General features: G+C 35.0%; 1 protein-coding gene across 2 annotated transcripts in view; it reads right to left on the minus strand.

Annotated features, from left to right (window-relative positions):
- Window positions 1–19,081, minus strand: part of KLHL13 (kelch like family member 13) — a 180,914-nt gene that overhangs the window by 113,013 nt on the left and 48,820 nt on the right. The window contains exon 1 of one of the 2 annotated variants that reach the window (XM_068533285.1): window positions 7,190–7,250. The exons of the other annotated variant lie outside the window; for it this stretch is intronic. The gene's annotated coding sequence lies outside the window, so the exon portion shown is untranslated. Of the gene's footprint in view, window positions 1–7,189; window positions 7,251–19,081 lie in introns of those variants that run through there. 2 annotated transcript variants of the gene reach the window in all.

Genomic DNA, 19,081 nt, shown 5'->3' on the forward strand with positions numbered 1-19,081 from the left:
AAAGGTATAGTATCCAGTTTAGTTTGTTAACATAATTATGTTTGTTATAAAACTACTTGAAAACCTAAAATAATTAAGCTAGAGGAAAAAAGATTTTCTTCATTGTTCCCTGCCTTCACCTGTCCCTTAATTTAGGGGCAAAAGGAAAAGAAGTAGAAGGGGAAAAAGTACAGTTGACCATGAACAACACAGGTTTGAACTGTGCAGGTCCAGTTACACATTTTTTCAATAAATATAGTGCCTGCATTTTCATTTTACAAATCTTTAAATTAACTAAGTGTGGGGAAAAGCTTGTGTTCAAGTAGAGATCATAATATGTGGAATCAAAAGAACTAGGGTTTCAGTCCTGATTCTATCCAAACTGTTTCAACTTCCTGCCCTTGGGTGCATCATTTATCAATTCTTTTTCTTTTTTTAAAAGCAGAGATAGCAGTACAAGGCTTTTCAACTGTTTAGGGGTTGGCGCCCCTAACTCCTGTGCTGTTTCAGGGTCAACTGTACTCTGTTTCTTGGGTCTTCAAAACTCTAAAAAAGAAACAAATCAAATGACAACATAGCATTCATAATTATTTGCACAATCGCATTTCTCTGCTTATAATCCTGTTATTACAAGTAAAGAAACTGAGTAGCCTAAACAAAATAAATTTTTTAAGCATCTCAAAATCAACTGACTTTTGACTTACCTTTTCTAAAAATGTTTAACCAGTGAGAGAATTTTGAGAGGTTGAGAAATTTTAATTTTGTTTAGGCTACGTGCTTTTTTAGAAGACGTGCCAAGAGAAAACCAGCTATATCTAGATTACTATTACGAATCTGGGAATGTGAAAATAATTAATTCATGAAACTTTTTACCAACTGCATCTAGGGTAGAACATACAGGTCCCAAAATTAGGTATGCAAACTTTCACGTAATCCCATCGTTTTAAGCAATCCACTTGCTGCACCTGGATCTCTGAGTCTGGGGCTCTCCTGTCAAATTCTCCACATAATAAACCTCTGGTCTCCAGAGGAGCAGAGAGGGGGTGATGGTACAGGAGACTTCAGCGACTTATTTTAGACTTTCAAAGAACAGCCCATGCTTTCAATCTCATTACTCATTCCTGCCTTCTACAGACCAGGTGCCTCCAAGTCTTGAAATATTAGGAATTCTATGGGAAGAATGAGTTGGTTTCTCTCGAAAGTTCATGTAGGGGAAGATATTGGAGTTGTAACTTCCTTTGCTCTAAGTAAAAAAACAGTTCCAACCTTACATCTGTCAGTGTTTCCATTCCTGTTCTCTTTGCCCTTTTGAATTTTTCCATTTCTTTACTCTCATTTTAACGGAGTCAGGAAGAGAGACGAAGTAAGTGCATGTGATCAACTTATGCAGGATATAAATGAAACCAACCATTTTTAACCATGGAGTTTGTATGATCAAACATACGTATTAGAAAATTAACACTGCCTGCAATGTGGTGGTGGATCAGAGAGAGAGAGACCAGAAGTATGGAGACCGATAAGAAACTACTTCCAAAATCAAGGCATGAAATGAGAGCATAGACAAGGACTATGAGGGCAGGCAGGAAGAACTAGGACTTATGACAGATCACTGACAGATTTTAAAGGGATAAGGAGACATATCAAAGACAAAATCTATTTAAGTAACAGGGGGAAATGGTGATGATATCAAGTGAGGTAGGGTATAGAAAGAAGGAAAAACACTGAAAACAAAAACAACAATGGTGAGTTCTACCCACCACCAGACCCTCCCATCAAGCCTCTTAGATAGCCTCAACCACCAGAGGGCAGACAGCAGAAGCAAGAAAAACTACAATCCTGCAGCCTGTAGAACAAAAACCACATTCACAGAAAGATAGACAAGATGAAAAGGCAGAGGGCTATGTACCAGAGAAAGGAACAAGACAAAACCCCAGAAAACCAACTAAATGAAGTGGAGATAGGCAACGTTCCAGAAAAAGAATTCAGAATAATGATAATGAAGATGATCCAGGACTTCGGAATAAGAATGGAGGCAAAGATCAAGAAGATGCAAGAAATGTTTAACAAAGACCTAGAAGAATTAAAGAACAAACAAATAGAGATGAACAATACAATAACTGAAATGAAAACTACACTAGAAGGAATCAATAGCAGAATAACTGAGGCAGAAGAACGGATAAGTGACCTGGAAGACAGAATGGTGGAATTCACTGCTGCGGAACAGAATAAACAAAAAACAATGAAAAGAAATGAAGACAGCCTAAGAGACCTCTGGGACAACATTAAACGCAACAACATTCGCATCATAGGGGTCCCAGAAGGAGAAGAGAGAGAGAAAGGACCAGAGAAAATATTTGAAGAGATTATAGTCAAAAACTTCCCTAACATGGGAAAGGAAATAGCCACCCAAGTGCAGGAAGCACAGAGAGTCCCATACAGGATAAACCCAAGGAGAAACACGCCGAGACACACAGTGATCAAATTGGCAAAAATTAAAGCCAAAGAAAAATTATTGAAAGCAGCAAGGGAAAAACGACAAATAACATACAAGGGAACTCCCATAAGGTTAACAGCTGATTTCTCAGCAGAAACTCTACAAGCCAGAAGGGAGTGGCATGATATACTTAAAGTGATGAAAGGGAAGAACCTACAACCAAGATTACTCTACCCAGCAAGGATCTCATTTAGATTCGATGGAGAAATCAAAAGCTTTACAGACAAGCAAAAGCTAAGAGAATTCAGCACCACCAAACCAGCTCTACAACAAATGCTAAAGGAACTTCTATAAGTGGGAAACACAAGAGAAGAAAAGGACCTACAAAAACAAACCCAAAACAATTAAGAAAATGGTCAGAGGAACATACATATCGATAATTACCTTAAACGTGAATGGATTAAATGCTCCAACCAAAAGACACAGTCTTGCTGAATGGATACAAAACCAAGACCCATATATATGCTGTCTACAAGAGACCCACTTCAGACCTAGGGACACATACAGACTGAAAGTGAGGGGATGGAAAAAGATATTCCATGCAAATGGAAATCAAAAGAAAGCTGGAGTAGCTATACTCATATCAGATAAAATAGACTTTAAAATAAAGAATGTTACAAGAGACAAGGAAGGACACTACATAATGATCAAGGGATCAATCCAAGAAGAAGATATAGCAACTATAAATATATATGCACCCAACATAGGAGCACCTCAATACATACGGCAACTGCTAACAGCTATAAAAGAGGAAATCGACAGTAACACAATCATAGTGGGGGACTTTAACACCTCACTTACACCAATGGACAGATCATCATCCAAAATGAAAATAAATAAGGAAACAGAAGCTTTAAATGACACAATAGACCAGATAGATTTAATTGATATTTATAGGACATGCCATCCAAAAACAGCAGATTACACGTTCTTCTCAAGTGCGCATGGAACATTCTCCAGGATAGATCACATCTTGGGTCACAAATCAAGCCTCAGTAAATTTAAGAAAATTGAAATCATATCAAGCATCTTTTCTGACCACAACGCTATGAGATTAGAAATGAATTACAGGGGAAAAAACGTAAAAAACACAAACACATGGAGGCTAAACAATACGTTACTAAATAACCAAGAGATCACTGAAGAAATCAAAGAGGAAATCAAAAAATACCTAGAGACAAATGACAATGAAAACACGACAATACAAAACCTATGGGATGCAGCAAAAGCAGTTCTAAGAGGGAAGTTTATAGCTATACAAGCCTACCTCAAGAAACAAGAAAAATCTCAAGTAAACAATCTAACCTTACATCTAAAGGAACTAGAGAAAGAAGAACAAACAAAACCCAAAGTTAGCAGAAGGAAAGAAATCATAAAGATCAGAGCGGAAATAAATGAAATAGAAACAAAGAGAACAAGAGCACAGATCAATAAAACTAAAAGCTGGTTCTTTGAGAAGATAAACAAAATGGATAAACCATTAGCCAGACTCATTAAGAAAAAGAGGGAGAGGACTCAAATCAATAAAATTAGAAATGAAAAAGGAGAAGTTACAACAGACACCGCAGAAATACAAAGCATCCTAAGAGACTACTACAAGCAACTCTATGCCAGTAAAATGGACAACCTGGAAGAAATGGACAAATTCTTAGAAAGGTATAACCTTCCAAGACTGAACCAGGAAGAAACAGAAAATATGAACAGACCAATCACAAGTAATGAAATTGAAACTGTGATTAAAAATCTTCCAACAAACAAAAGTCCAGGATCAGATGGCTTCTCAGGTGAATTCTATCAAACATTTAGAGAAGAGCTAACACCCATCCTTCTCAAACTCTTCCAAAAAATTGCAGACGAAGGAACACTCCCAAACTCATTCTATGAGGCCACCATCACCCTGATACCAAAACCGGACAAAGATAGTACAAAAAAAGAAAATTACAGACCAATATCACTGATGAATATAGATGCAAAAATCCTCAACAAAATACTAGCAAACAGAATCCAACAGCACATTAAAAGGATCATACACCACGATCAAGTGGGATTTATCCCAGGGATGCAAGGATTCTTCAATATACGCAAATCAATCAATGTGATACACCATATTAACAAATTGAAGAATAAAAACCATATGATCATCTCAATAGATGCAGGAAAAGCTTTTGACAAAATTCAACACCCTTTTATGATAAAAACTCTCCAGAAAGTGGGCATAGAGGGAACCTACCTCAACATAATAAAGGCCATATACGACAAACCCACAGCAAACATCATTCTCAATGGTGAAAAACTGAAAGCATTTCCTCTAAGATCAGGAACGAGAAAAGGATGTCCACTCTCACCACTATTATTCAACATAGTTTTGGAAGTCCTAGCCACAGCAATCAGAGAAGAAAAAGAAATAAAAGGAATACAAATTGGAAAAGAAGAAGTAAAACTGTCACTGTTTGCAGATGACATGATACTATACATAGAGAATCCTAAAAATGCCACCAGAAAACTACTAAGGTTAATCAACGAATTTGGTAAAGTAGCAGGATACAAAATTAATGCACAGAAATCTCTTGCATTCCTATACACTAACGATGAAAAATCTGAAAGAGAAATTATGGAGACACTCCCATATACCACTGCAACAAAAAGAATAAAATACCTAGGAATAAGCCTACCTAGGGAGACAAAAGACCCATATGCAGAAAACTATAAGACACTGGTGAAAGAAATTAAAGATGATACCAACGGATGGAGAGATATACCATGTTCTTGGATTGGAAGAATCAATATTGTGAAAATGACTATACTACCCAAAGCAATCTACAGATTCAATGCAATCCCTATCAAATTACCAATGGCATTTTTTACAGAACTAGAACAAATCATCTTAAAATTTGCATGGAGACACAAAAGACCCCGAATAGCCAAAGCAGTCTTGAGGGAAAAAAACAGAGCTGGAGGAATCAGACTCCCTGACTTCAGACTCTACTACAAAGCTACAGTCATCAAGACAATATGGTACTGGCACAAAAACAGAAACATAGATCAATGGAACAAGATAGAAAGCCCAGAGATAAACCCACGCACCTATGGTCAACTAATCTATGACAAAGGAGGCAAAGATATACAATGGAGAAAAGACAGTCTCTTCAATAAGTGGTGCTGGGAAAACTGGACAGCTACATGTAAAAGAATGAAATTAGAATACTCCCTAACACCACACACAAAAATAAACTCAAAATGGATTAGAGACCTAAATGTAAGACTGGACACTATAAAACTCTTAGAGGAAAACATAGGAAGAACACTCTTTGACATAAATCACAGCAAGATCTTTTTTGTTCCACCTCCTAGAGTAATGGAAATAAAAACAAAAATAAACAAGTGGGACCTAATGAAACTTCAAAGCTTTTGCACAGCAAAGGAAACCATAAACAAAACAAAAAGAAAACCTATAGAATGTGAGAAAATATTTGCAAACGATGCAAACAATGAGGGATTAATCTCCAAAATATACAAACAGCTCATACAGTTCACTATCAAAAAATCACAAACAACTCAATCAAAAAATGGGCAGAAGACCTAAATAGACATTTCTCCAAAGAAGATATACAGATGGCCAAAAGGCACATGAAAAGATGCTCAACATCACTAATTATTAGAGAAATGCAAATCAAAACTACAATGAGGTATCACCTCACACCGGTCAGAATGGCCATCATCAAAAGTCTACAAATAATAAATGCTGGAGACGGTGTGGAGAAAAGGGAACCCTTCTACACTGTTGGTGGGAACATTAAGTTGGTGCAGCCACTATGGAGAGCAGTATGGAGGTTCCTTAAAAAACTAAAAATAGAGCTACCATATGATCCTGCAATCCCACTCCTGGGCATATATCTAGAGAAAACCATAATACAAAAATATACATGCACCCCCATGTTCAAAGCAGCACTATTTACAATAGCCAAGACATATGTGGAAGCAACCTAAATGTCCATTGACAGATGAATGGATAAAGACGTGATGTGTGTGTGTGTGTATATATGTATACACACACACACACACACACACATCCATACACAATGGAATACTACTCAGCCATAAAAAAGAATGAAATAATGCCATTTGCAGCAATATGGATGGACCTAGAGATTATCATACTAAGTGAAGTAAGCCAGACAGAGAAAGACAAATATCATATGATATCACTTATGTGTGGAATCTAAAAAGAAATGATACTAATGAACTTATATACAAAACAAAAATAGACCCACAGACATAGAAAACAAACTTATGGTTACCAAAGGGGAACGGGGAGGGAGGGATAAATTAGGAGTTTGGGGTTAACAGATACACACTACGGTATGTAAAATAGATAACCAACAAGGTCCTACTGTATCGCACCAGAAACTATAGTCAATATTTTGTAATAAGCTATAAGGGGAAAGAATCTGAAAAAGAATATATATATATATGTGTGTGTGCGTGTGTGTATATGTATAACTGAATCACTTTGCTGTACACTTGAAACTAACATAACAACGTGAGTCAACTATACTTCAGTAAAAAAATGTAAACTAAAAGTAGTACAATACTATGGAATAAATTTCAAAAGCACATAGGATAATACCAGATTGATATATAGACACATACGTACATATGTAGGAAAAGCATAAAAATATTCATAGGAACGATGAGAAAATTTGGCATAGTCGTTACCTCCAGAGAGGAAGGGAGAGGAATGCAACTGGGGAGAGATACGCCAAGGAGCTGCGCCTGTATCTAGCATTTTGCTAAGGATCTGAAACAAAAATGGCAAAATGTTAAGGTATTACATAGCTAAATGGGGGTTATATAAGTGTTTGTTATATTGGTCTCTGTACTTTTCCCTATGCTTGAAATATTTTAATAAAAAAGAAATAAAAATGTACAATATATTATCTCTGTCCTAAAGTAGGGACTGTGTAGATAAAGCAGACAAGACAAATGCCAGCATTTAAGAAAAAAAAGAAAGGACAAATATATACCCAGACACACAATGTAATTAAAAAGACACAGTTCTCCATGGCCATAAAGACTCTGATGAATAAAAGGGAAACTAGTCGTTACTCAGAGCACACACCTGACAAAGACCTAATTGTCGTTTTGCCTTTAAAATATTCTACTTAGATCACAAGAAATAAAACCGACAAGACTGTTTCTGATGGCTGAGATACCTTGCCTAAGTTCAACCAATTTTACTCTTAAGAATTTTTAAGTAATTCACAAATCTAGTAATTCTCAATCACCTGTCATATAGTTCGATAATATTTCAAATAGAGATTCTAGTTTATGACTTAGCATTTAATTAAAACCCACAGTCTCACTTTCCTACCCTATCTAAGAACCAACAGCTTTAAAAATAATGAGATTTGAGATATGCCTAACCAATTTCACACCATGTAAGGAAAGCCCTGCTTATGAACTAAGCCGATGTTATATAAAAGAAATTTTAAGCGTTTCTGTACTCATTTGTCTTCAACTAAAATTCTGATAAATACAGTGATGAGAAAAGAAAGCTGACAGAAAATATCAGTGAAAAGTGCTAAACACTACAAAATCGAAAAACTGCAAAATGTAGAAAAATCTAAAACCAGCTAGGACTATGTAGAATGTTCCCACATATGCACCCCTGACAAAATGTGCAATGCTATGAAGGATAACAGTTGCACTGTACAAACGGTTGCAGTGACAGCTGATTTCAGAACACACCTTTTATGTAAGAGATCAGCCTGGCTGCCTTCCTCTGACCAAAGAGACTGGATCCCTATATGTTCCATAAGTTTCTTCCTTCCCCAGGCCATATGCCAAGGTGACTGACCCACTCTTCTCAATAATTTCACTTTTCTTGCTACAGTCAGGGGGGCAACCTGCCCCATGTGGTCACTGCCTTCTTGCTCTTTATCGATACAGGTATACACCATGCAGTTCCACTGCTTTTTGCAATAATACCACTCCTTCCTTCTTTGATATGATCCACTGGAAGTCCCTTTTCATGTTGACACTCATAGCAGGCTTTAGGAATGCCTTTGGGATATACTGTTGGTTAATGGTGTCATTCGTCTTTTTACCAATGTTGAAGTTATCACCTTTGTATTAATGCAATTCTATCTGATTTTCTAATAGTTACCGTCCTCATATAATAAGGGCCAAACTTCATCTAACTAACATTTATTAAGTGTCAATAGCCAAACTTAGCTGGCTTCATTTCTTGCAACTTCACGTTTACAACTCCTATCTATAGGAGTGACATTATAGTATGTCTCCCTCTGCCACCCACCAAAATCCTTAACCTAAATTATGTATCTAATATCTCTCGCTCAAAAAACCTCTGTCTGGGCTTCCCCGGTGGCGCAGTGGTTGAGAATCTGCCTGCCAATGCAGGGGACACGGGTTCGAGCCCTGGTCTGGGAAGATCCCACATGCTGCGGAGCAGCTGGGCCCGTGAGCCACAATTGCTGAGCCTGCGCATCTGGAGCCTGTGCTCCGCGACGGGAGAGGCCCGCGCACCGCGATGAAGAGTGGCCCCCACTTGCCGCAACTAGAGGAAGCCCTCGCGCAGAAACGAAAACCCAACAGAGCCAAAAATAAATAAATAAATTAATTAATTAATTAATTAATAAAAAAAAAAAAAAAAAAAAAACCTCTGTCTGAGGTGAAGTTCACCCCCCCCACCACCATTTACCTGGTTAAGGAAGAGTTAATTCCTCATCATTCCCCTCCCCAGTCTCACTCTGGAAAGTTAGCAATTTGTCTCAGGCTCTTCAGTCCATTCTATTATATATAATACATAATCCATTCTATATAACAGAGTGTGAACTCTGTTACATACACATTTTGCAAGAAAAAAGAGGTGAGAAATGAAAATATGGACGAGAAAAAATAAAAATTATTATTTACATCAGTGGTCCTCAAACTTGACTATGTATCAGAGTTCTCTGGAGAGCAAGATGAACACAGATTGCCCAGGCCCACGGGCCAAGTTTCTCAGTCAGTTGATGAGGGATGGGTCCAGAGAATTTGCTTTTCTAAGAAGTTCAAAAAGGATGCTGCTGCTGCTAGACCACGGATGACACCCTAAGAACGAAGATTTACAGATAACATGAAATTGTTTATAAAAAGTCCAGAAGAATTAACTGGAAAACTAACACAGTAAGATGCCCACTACAAGAATATCAGTTCCACGAAGACACAGACGTCTTATATGCCAACCAAATTTGAAAAATAACTAGGAATAAACTTAAAAAGGAATGTGAAGACTTATAAAACTAAAATTTTACTGAAGTTCATAAAATAATAAAGGACCTGAATAAATGAATACATGGACACAGAGACCTCCCCCCCCCCCCACACACACACACACAATATTGAAGAACAGAAATTGTCCTCAAAATTCATATAGAAATGCAATGCAATTCCAACCAAATTAACAAAGGGTCAGAATTTCTTTGTGGAGGAGCATGGATATTTTGCATGTTGAATCTATAGTTCAATGGAAGAAGTGAACACACAAAAATGGCCCAAATATTTTTTTAAATAAGGGGGGAAGCAACTCCCACTTGATGTATTACTAATGTACAGTAACAATAACAGTGTGGTACTGCTATGGGAACAGACAGAAGGATCAACAGAACAGAATCCAAAAACAGATCAAAATAAATATGGTTATTAACTATGGTGAATGTGGTAGTTGTAATCATTAGCAAAAAAAGATGAACTTCTCAATAAAGAGGTTTGAGGAAGCTGGATACATGAGTGGGAAAAAACTGAAATTCTATCTACACCATACATATACATCCCAGATGGATTAAATACCTAAATATGAAAAAATAAAATTATAAAAGTAGTAGAATATAAAGGAGATTTTTTTCCTGTTTACTGTTCACATTTTCAAATTACAATAAATGTATTTCATTTTCTTTTTTGTTTTTAATTGAAGTATAGTTAATATACAATATTATATTAGTTTCAGGTGTGCAAGACCGTAATTTGATATTTTTATAGAATACACTCCATACAAAAATAACGATATTCCCTGTGCTGTACATTACATCCTTGCAGCATTTATTTTATACTTAGTAGTTTGTACCTCTTAATCCCCTTCACCTATTTTGCTCCTCCCGCCACCCCCTGCCCTCGGGTAACCACTAGTTTGTTCTCTGTATCTGTGAGTCTGCTTCTGTTTTGTTATATTTCTTCATTTGTTTTATTTTTTAGATTCCACATATAAGTGAAAACATACTGCATTGGACTTTCTCTGCCCGGCTTATTTCACTAGGCACAGTACCCTCCAGGTCTACCCATGTTGTCACAAATTGCAAAATTTCATTCTTTTTCTATGACTGAGTAATATTCCATTGTGTATATACACCAAGTCTTCTTTATTCATTCATCTGTTGATGCACATTTAGGGTGCTTCCATATCTTGGCTATTGTGAATAGTGCTGCTATGAACATTGGGGTGCATATATCTTTTCAAATTAGTATTTTCATTTTCTTTGGATAAATGCCCAGGAATGGAGTTGCTGGATCATATGGTAGTTCTACTTTCAATTTTTTGAAGAACCTCCATAGTGTTTTCCACTGTGGCTGCACCAATTTAATTCCCAGCAATAGTACACAAGGCTTCCCTTTTCTCCACATCCTTGCCAACACTTATTATTTCTTGTTGTTTTGACCATAGCCATCCTAAAAGGTGTAATGTGCTATCTCACTGTGGTTTTGATTTGCATTTCCCTGATGATTAGTGATGCTGAGCATCTTTTCATGTGCCTGTTGGCAGTCTGTATGTCTCCTTTGGAAAAATGCCTATTCAAGTCCTCTGCCATTTTTTAATCAAGTTATTTGTTTTTTTAAATTGAGCTGTATAAGTTCTTTATACATTTTGGATATTAAACCATAAAACTCCTAGAAGAAAGCAAAGGCAGTAGACTCTTTGACCTTGGTCTTAGAGATATGTTTTTGGATCTGTCTCCACGGATAGGGGAAACAAAAGCAAAAATAAACAAATGGGACCTAATCAAACTTAAAAGCTTTTGCACAGCAAAGGAAACTATCAAGAAAACAGAAAGGTAACCTACTGAATGGGAGAGAATATCTTTTTAATATGACATAAATAAAATCTTTCTAAGGGCCAACACAAAACACAGAAGCCATAAAGAAAATAAAAGTGGTCTGTAAGTTTGTTAGTTAAAAAAAATTTACAATTTTATATGGTGCAACACACCATAACAAACTTAAAAGACAAAGGGAAGTGGAGAGACCTGCAACAAATACAACAGGCAAAAGTTTAAGGCTCATCATACATAAAGTATTCCCCCAAAAATCAGTAATAAAGATGAGCAACACAGTGGGCAAGTATTTGAACAGGGCTTTCATAGAAGAAGAGTAACAACAAAGAGAAGAAGCATGAGAAAAGATGTTCAACCTCAATTTGTGTGTGTGCGTGAGTGTGTCAGAAACCAAGAGAAAATCCACAGCATGTTAAAGACTCATTACTGTTTGTCTCCACATTTAAAAAAAAATTGTATTGATGTATAGTTGATATTATATAAGTTTCAGGTATACAACAAAGTGATTCACAATTTTTAAAGGCTATACTCCATTTATAGTTATTATAAAATATTGGCTATATTCCCTGTGCTGTGCAATATATCCTTGCATCATCTTTATTTTATACATAGTAGTTTGAATCTCTTAATCCTCTACTCCTATCTTTCCCCTACCCCCTTCCCTCTCCCCACTGATAACCACTAGTTTGTTCTTTATATCTGTGAGTATGTTTCTTTTTTGTTATATTCACTAGCTTGTTTTATTTTTTAGATTCTACATATAAGTGATATCATACAGTAATTGTCTTTCTGTCTGACTTATTTCACTAAGCAAAATACCCTCCAAGTCCATCCATGTTGTTGCAAATGGCAAAATTTTCATTCTTTTTTTATGGCTAAGTAGTATCACATTATGCGTGTGTGTGTGTATCACATCTTCTTTATCCATTCATCTGTTGGTGGACACTTAGGTTGCTTCCATAACTTGGCTATTATAAATAATGCTGTTATGAACACTGGGGTGCATGTATCTTTTCAAATTAGTGTTTTCTTTTTTTTTCAGCTATATACCCAGGAGTGGAACTGCTGGATCATATGGTAGTTCTATTTTTAGTTTTTTGAGAAACCTCCATACTGTATTCCACATTTTTACCTTCAAAAGATAATAAGACACCTCTCAGGTCCTACTTACCATGAAGAATCCTGTATCTCCACTAAAAATTACAAACAAGAAAATGACGAAGTAAAGGAAACCAGAAATAAAATGAAAAGACAACCCACAGATTGGGAGAAGATATATGCAAATGATGTGACAGACAAGGGATTAGCCTACAAAATTTACAAACAGCTCATGCAGCTTAATATCATCAAAACAAACAACCCAATCAAAAAATGGGCAGAAGACCTAAATCAACATTTCTCCAAAGAAGACATACAGATGGCCAAGAGGCACATGAAAAGATGTTCAACATCGCTAATTATTAGATAATTGCAAATCAAAACTACAATGAGAGATCATCTCGCACCAGTCAAAATAGCTATCATCAAAAAATCCACAAACAATAAACGCCAGAGAGGGTGTAGAGAGAAGGGAACCCTCCTATACTGTTGGTGGGAATGTAAATTGGTGCAGCCACTATGGAGAACAGTATGGAAGTTCCTTAAAAAGCTAAAAATAGAGTTACGATATGATCCAGCTATCCCACTCCTGAACATATATCTGGACAAAACTATAATTTGAAAAGATACATGCACCCTAATGTTCATTACAGCACTATTTACAACAGCCAAGACATGGAAGCAACCTAAATGTCCATCAATAAGTGAATGGATAAAGAAGATGTGGTACATATACCCAATGGAATATTACTCGGCCATTAAAAAGGAATGAAGTAATGCCATTTGCAGCAACATGGATGGACCTAGAGATTATGATATTAAGTGAACTAAGTCAGACAGAGAAAGACAAATATCATATGATATCGTTATATGTGGAATCTAAAAAAAATGATACAAATGAACTTATTTACAAAACAGAAATAGACTCACAGATACAGAAAACAAACTTATGGTTACCAAGGGGGAAAAGTGGGAGGAGGGATAAATTAGGAGTTTGGGGGTTAAAATATACACATTACTGTATATAAAATAGATAACCAACAAGGATCTACTGTATAGCACAGGGAACTCTACTCAGTATCTTGTAATAACCTATAACAGAAAAGAATCTAAAAAAGAATACATACATATATATATATATATAATTGAATCATTTTGCTGTACACCTGAAACTAACACAACATTGTAAATCAACTATATTTCAATGAAAATTTTCAAAACCCTAGGTACAATAAAATATTATACCTAAAAAAGAGAAAATGACAAAGTAATGTAGAGCAAGGTGACTGTAGTTAATAATACTGTATTGCATTTGGAATTTGTTAAGAGAGTAAATCTTAAAAGTTCCCATCACAAGAAAAAAAGTTGTATCTATGTACAGTGACATATGTTAACTAGACTTACTGAGGTGATCATTTTACAATATATACAAATATTGATTCATTATGTTGCATAACTGAAATTAACACAATGTTATACGTCATTTATACCTCAATTAAAAAAAGAGAGAGAGGGAGAAAGACAATGAAGATGAAGAAAAAGGCTTACAAAAAAACCTTTTTAATGAAATCTACACAGAAAATCAGGGAAGAGAAACAAAAACTTATTGTGCATTTTACTGGGGAAGACAATTAAGTGGGTTTATCTATTAAAGTTTCCAGTTTGGGGTTAGTTTAAGCAAGCAGGTGAAGGTTGTTTATTTCCCATCCTCATGCTAGCAGGCCAAAATTCAATTTGTCCTCCATGTTCCAAAGGGTAACATTCTTAAGTGCTTTTATATTACAGTAATCACCTTACCAGAAAGCTGTTTATCCAAGCAAAATGAGATTCATAAGCTATCTTAAAACAAAAACGCTTTTATCTCCAATATAATGGAAAAATCAAGCTCCAAGAGACTCTCAAAAAATCTAGATGCAATGCAGTGTTTTATTACATTATATTTTTCTAGTATTATAAAAATAAAGAATGAATCATTTTATTGTCTCTGCACCAGAGGCCTTTAAGCTGAAGGAGTCTAGTTTTCAAATCAATATATAGCTGAAATCTGAAGTCCACGCTCTAAACACTAAGCAAAATCTAAATAATAGCAAAAGAAATGAAAGTATTTCTTTCCCAGTGATAAAATCAGTATAGCATTTCTTTAAAAAGTATCAGTCGTTCCCCCAAATAACTTAGGGCAATATGAATAGAAGGTGCTTATCTTTTGACTATATTTTGGACAAAATTTTTATGTGAAAAATTTGAAAAATTCAAACAGATTTTGAAAAGTCTACTCATTTATATATATTAAATAATTTATATTATAATTTATATAATACATATTATACACATATATTTGTTATTTTGACCAAGAAGAATATATTGAATTCTACCCACATGATCAGCTAATTATATTAAGAACTCTATTTAATTAAGATCCACTGTAATTTATATACCACAATCAATCTTAGCAAAAAATGTGAGTATTTAATTGTAATCTGTCTTCTTAAAGGTTTATCATATTCTTCAATGTTAAATTAAAAAGACAAAGAATTTCCTTTTAAAAAGATACAATACTGTTTTAACACCCCATTCAGTCATAATCAACATGAGTCAATTAAATGAAAAACAATAAAAACCTGGTCGTCTGACCACAGTGAGTACAGTCCATTTACTAGAGTTTTCTCTCGTTTTAGTAAGTGACTTTCAAATATGGTAAAAACCTTTAAATGACAATTCACTAATCAGAACTCCATAGAAAGCCAACATTCCAGACAAAAACTTTTCCAAAATAAATCTCCACTTTACTAATTAGGTCACTCAACTTTTACCGTGTAAGGAATTCAAGGGAGTACACAGAACATGCAGGTCTGGATAAAAATAATAGTTTTTCTGGGTCCCTACCAGGTAAATTTAGCAAACTTAACAAAATGAAAGAAGGAAGGAAGGGAAGTGCAGGTAGCTCTATACTTTATACAATCTTTCATATCCATAGTATGAGTCATATTATGAGATATATTCAGGCCTGAAGTTTGTTGATTAATCAAAAAAGTTAAAATAAGAATCATTTGTGACTTGCCTTATCATTTGATCTAGAGACAAGGCTTTTTCTTTGTATACAGGCCTGCTAATTGGATCTTATTCCATAAGTTAACCTCACCCAAAACAATGAATACATGAACTGTGATTTATAGATTTGTTTTCTTCAAAACAGAAAGAGAAGATAAAGCCACTTGCACAGCAATATGAATTCAGAATCCTTAGGAGTTTTTACAGTTTCCTCCAAATCTTAAAACTGCAGGTCCAGGACTGAGGTGAACTGAGTGACATCTCAGGCTGAAAATTTTGAGGGTTTTCCCAAAACTCAGTAATCAAGATAAGTGCTAATTTAATGCAATACTTAATGGTGAAAGATTGGATGCTTGCCCTGTACAATCAAGAACAACACAAGGGTAACTGCTCTTACTATTTCTATTCAACAATGTGCTCAAAGTAGTAGCCAGGGCAATTAGTCAAGAAAAAAAAATAAAAGGCATCCAGGTTGGAAAGGAGGCAATGAAACTTTCTCTATTAGCAGATGACATGAACTTATGTATAGAAAATCCTAAGGAACTGGGTAAAAGACTATTAGAATTAATAAATGAGTTCAGCAAGGTTACAGGATACAATTTCAATATATAGAAATCAATTGTACTTCTATACACTTGCAATAAACAATATAAAATGGAATTAAGAAAACAATTTCATTAATAATAGCATGCAAAAGGAAAGAACACTTTGGAATAAATTTAACAAAAGAAGCACAAAACTTATATCCTGAAAACTACAAAACACTGCTGAAAAAAAAAGTTCAGTAAGATCTAAATAAATGGGAAAACATCCCATGTTCATGGATTGAATTAATAATGTTAAGATGGCAATGCTCCCCAAACTGATCTGAAGATTTAACATAGACCCTACCAGAATCTCAACTGACTTCTCTGTAGAAACTGTCTAGCTGATTCTAAAATTCATATATAATTGCAAGGGGCCTAACACAGTCAGAACAATATTGAAAAACAAGAACAAAGTGGGAAGACTCAAATTTCCTAATTTCAAAACTTACTACAAAGCAATGATAATCAAAACAGTGTGGTGCTGGCACAAGAATAGACATAGAGATCAATAGAATGGAATTGATAATCCAGAAATAAAGCCATGTATCTGTGGTCAACTGATACAACAAGGGTATCAAGATCATTCAGTAGGGAAAAGACAGTCCCTTCAACAAATGGTACTAAGCACAACTGGATAGCCACATGCAAAAGAATGAAGTTGGACCCTTACTTCATACAATATACAAAAATAACTAAAATGAATCAAAAACCTAAATGTTAGAGCTGAATGATAAAATTCTTAGAAGAAAACATACAGGTAAATCCTTATGCCCTCAGGTTTGGCAAACAATTCTTAAATATGACACCATAAGCACAAACAACGAAAGAAAATATAGATAATTTGAACTTCATCAAATTAAAAACTTTTGTGTACCAAAGTATATTATCAAGAAAAGTGAAAAGACAACCTACAGAATGGGGGAAAATATCTGCAAATATATGTCTGACAAGGGATTAATATACAGAACTCCAACTCAACAACAACAAAAAACTCAATTAAGAAATGAACAAAGATCACAAAGAGACATTTCTGTAAAGAAGATATGCAAATGACCAAAAAAACACATGAAAAGATGCTCAACATCACTAATCATTAGCAAAAAACAGATCAAATTCACATTAAGATACTACTTCTCACCTATTAGGATGGCTATTAGGAAAAACAAAACAAAACCAGGTAATTAATGAATGTTGGCTAGGGAATGGAGAAACTGGAACTCCTGTGCACTGTTGGTGGGAATTTTTGCAAAATGGTGCAAGTTCTGTGGAATACAGTTTGGCAGTTCCTAAATAAGTTGAACATAGTATTACCATATGACTTGCACATCCACTTCTAGGAATATACCCAAAAGATTTGAAAACAGCTTATCAAACAAAAACTTTTACATGCATGTTCATAGCAGCACTGTTCAAAATAGCCCAAAATAGGAAACAACACCAATGACCATCAATTCATGAATGAATAAAATGTGTTATAGCCATATAATGGAATACCATTCAGCCACAAAAAGGAATGAAGTGCTGATTCATGCTACAACATGGATGACCACTGAAAACATTACACTAACTTAAAGAAGCCAGTCAAAAAAGGTAACATTTTGTATGATTCCATTCACATGCAATGTGCAGAATAGGGCAAACCATAGAGACAGGAAGTAGATTAGTAGTTGCTTAGGGCTGAAGGAGATAGGGGGTGGGAGGGGAGTTATCTAAAGAGCAGGGGTTTATTTTTCTGGTGATAAAAATATACCAAAATTGACTGTGGTAATATTTGCACATATCTGTGAATTTACTAAAAATTATGGAATTGCACATTTTTTAAATTGAATTATAGCTGATTTACAATGTTGTGTTGGTTTCAGGTATACAGCAAAGTGATTCACTTATATATATATGTATACATATATACTCTTTTTCAGATTACTTTCCATTATAGTTTATTATAAGATACTGAATATAGTTCCCTGTGCTATACAGTAGGCCCTTGTTGGTTATCTATTTTATATATAGTAGTTTGTATCTGCTAATCCCAAACTCCTAATTCATCCCTCCCCCACCTCTCCCCTTTGGTAACCATAAGTTTGTTTTCTATGTCTGTGAGTCTGTTTCTGTTTTGTAAATAAGTTCATTTGTATCATTTTTTCAGATTCCACATATAAGTGATATCATATGATACTTGTCTTTGTGTGACTTACTTCACTTAATATGATAATCTCTAGGTCCATCCATGTTGCTGTAAATGGCATTATTTCATTATTTTTTATGGCTGAGTAATACTCCATTGTATATATGTACCACATCTTCTTTATCCATTCATCTGTCGATGGACATTTAGGTTGTTTCCATGCCTTGGCTATTATAAATAGGAATTGCACATTTTAAATGAATGGATCCTATGGTATGTGAATTAAAACTCAATAAACCTGTTTTTAAAAAAATCTAAATTAACACAGAAAACCCATGATGAACAAAATCAGTACTTTAAATAAAGATAGCATCAGTATTACTGATTTTTTAAAAAATTTCCTCAAGCTTCTGTATGGCTCAGCAGGGCACTGCAGCTATCTCACCCATAACCCAATGACAGCTTTTTAAATTTTAAGCATTTAAATGGAGCCCTGAAATTTCAAGAGTCACCCCAATACATTCAACTCTCTTTTCTTAGAAACAGCTCTCTTTTCACACTCACATTTGAATGGTGACTGTAATATTTTAAGTAATGTAATCACAATAACTAGCACAAATGGCATAAAGAGGTTTGTTTCATA

Source organism: Eschrichtius robustus, chromosome X, assembly GCF_028021215.1.
Source record: "Eschrichtius robustus isolate mEscRob2 chromosome X, mEscRob2.pri, whole genome shotgun sequence".
Lineage (NCBI taxonomy): Eukaryota > Metazoa > Chordata > Mammalia > Artiodactyla > Eschrichtiidae > Eschrichtius > Eschrichtius robustus.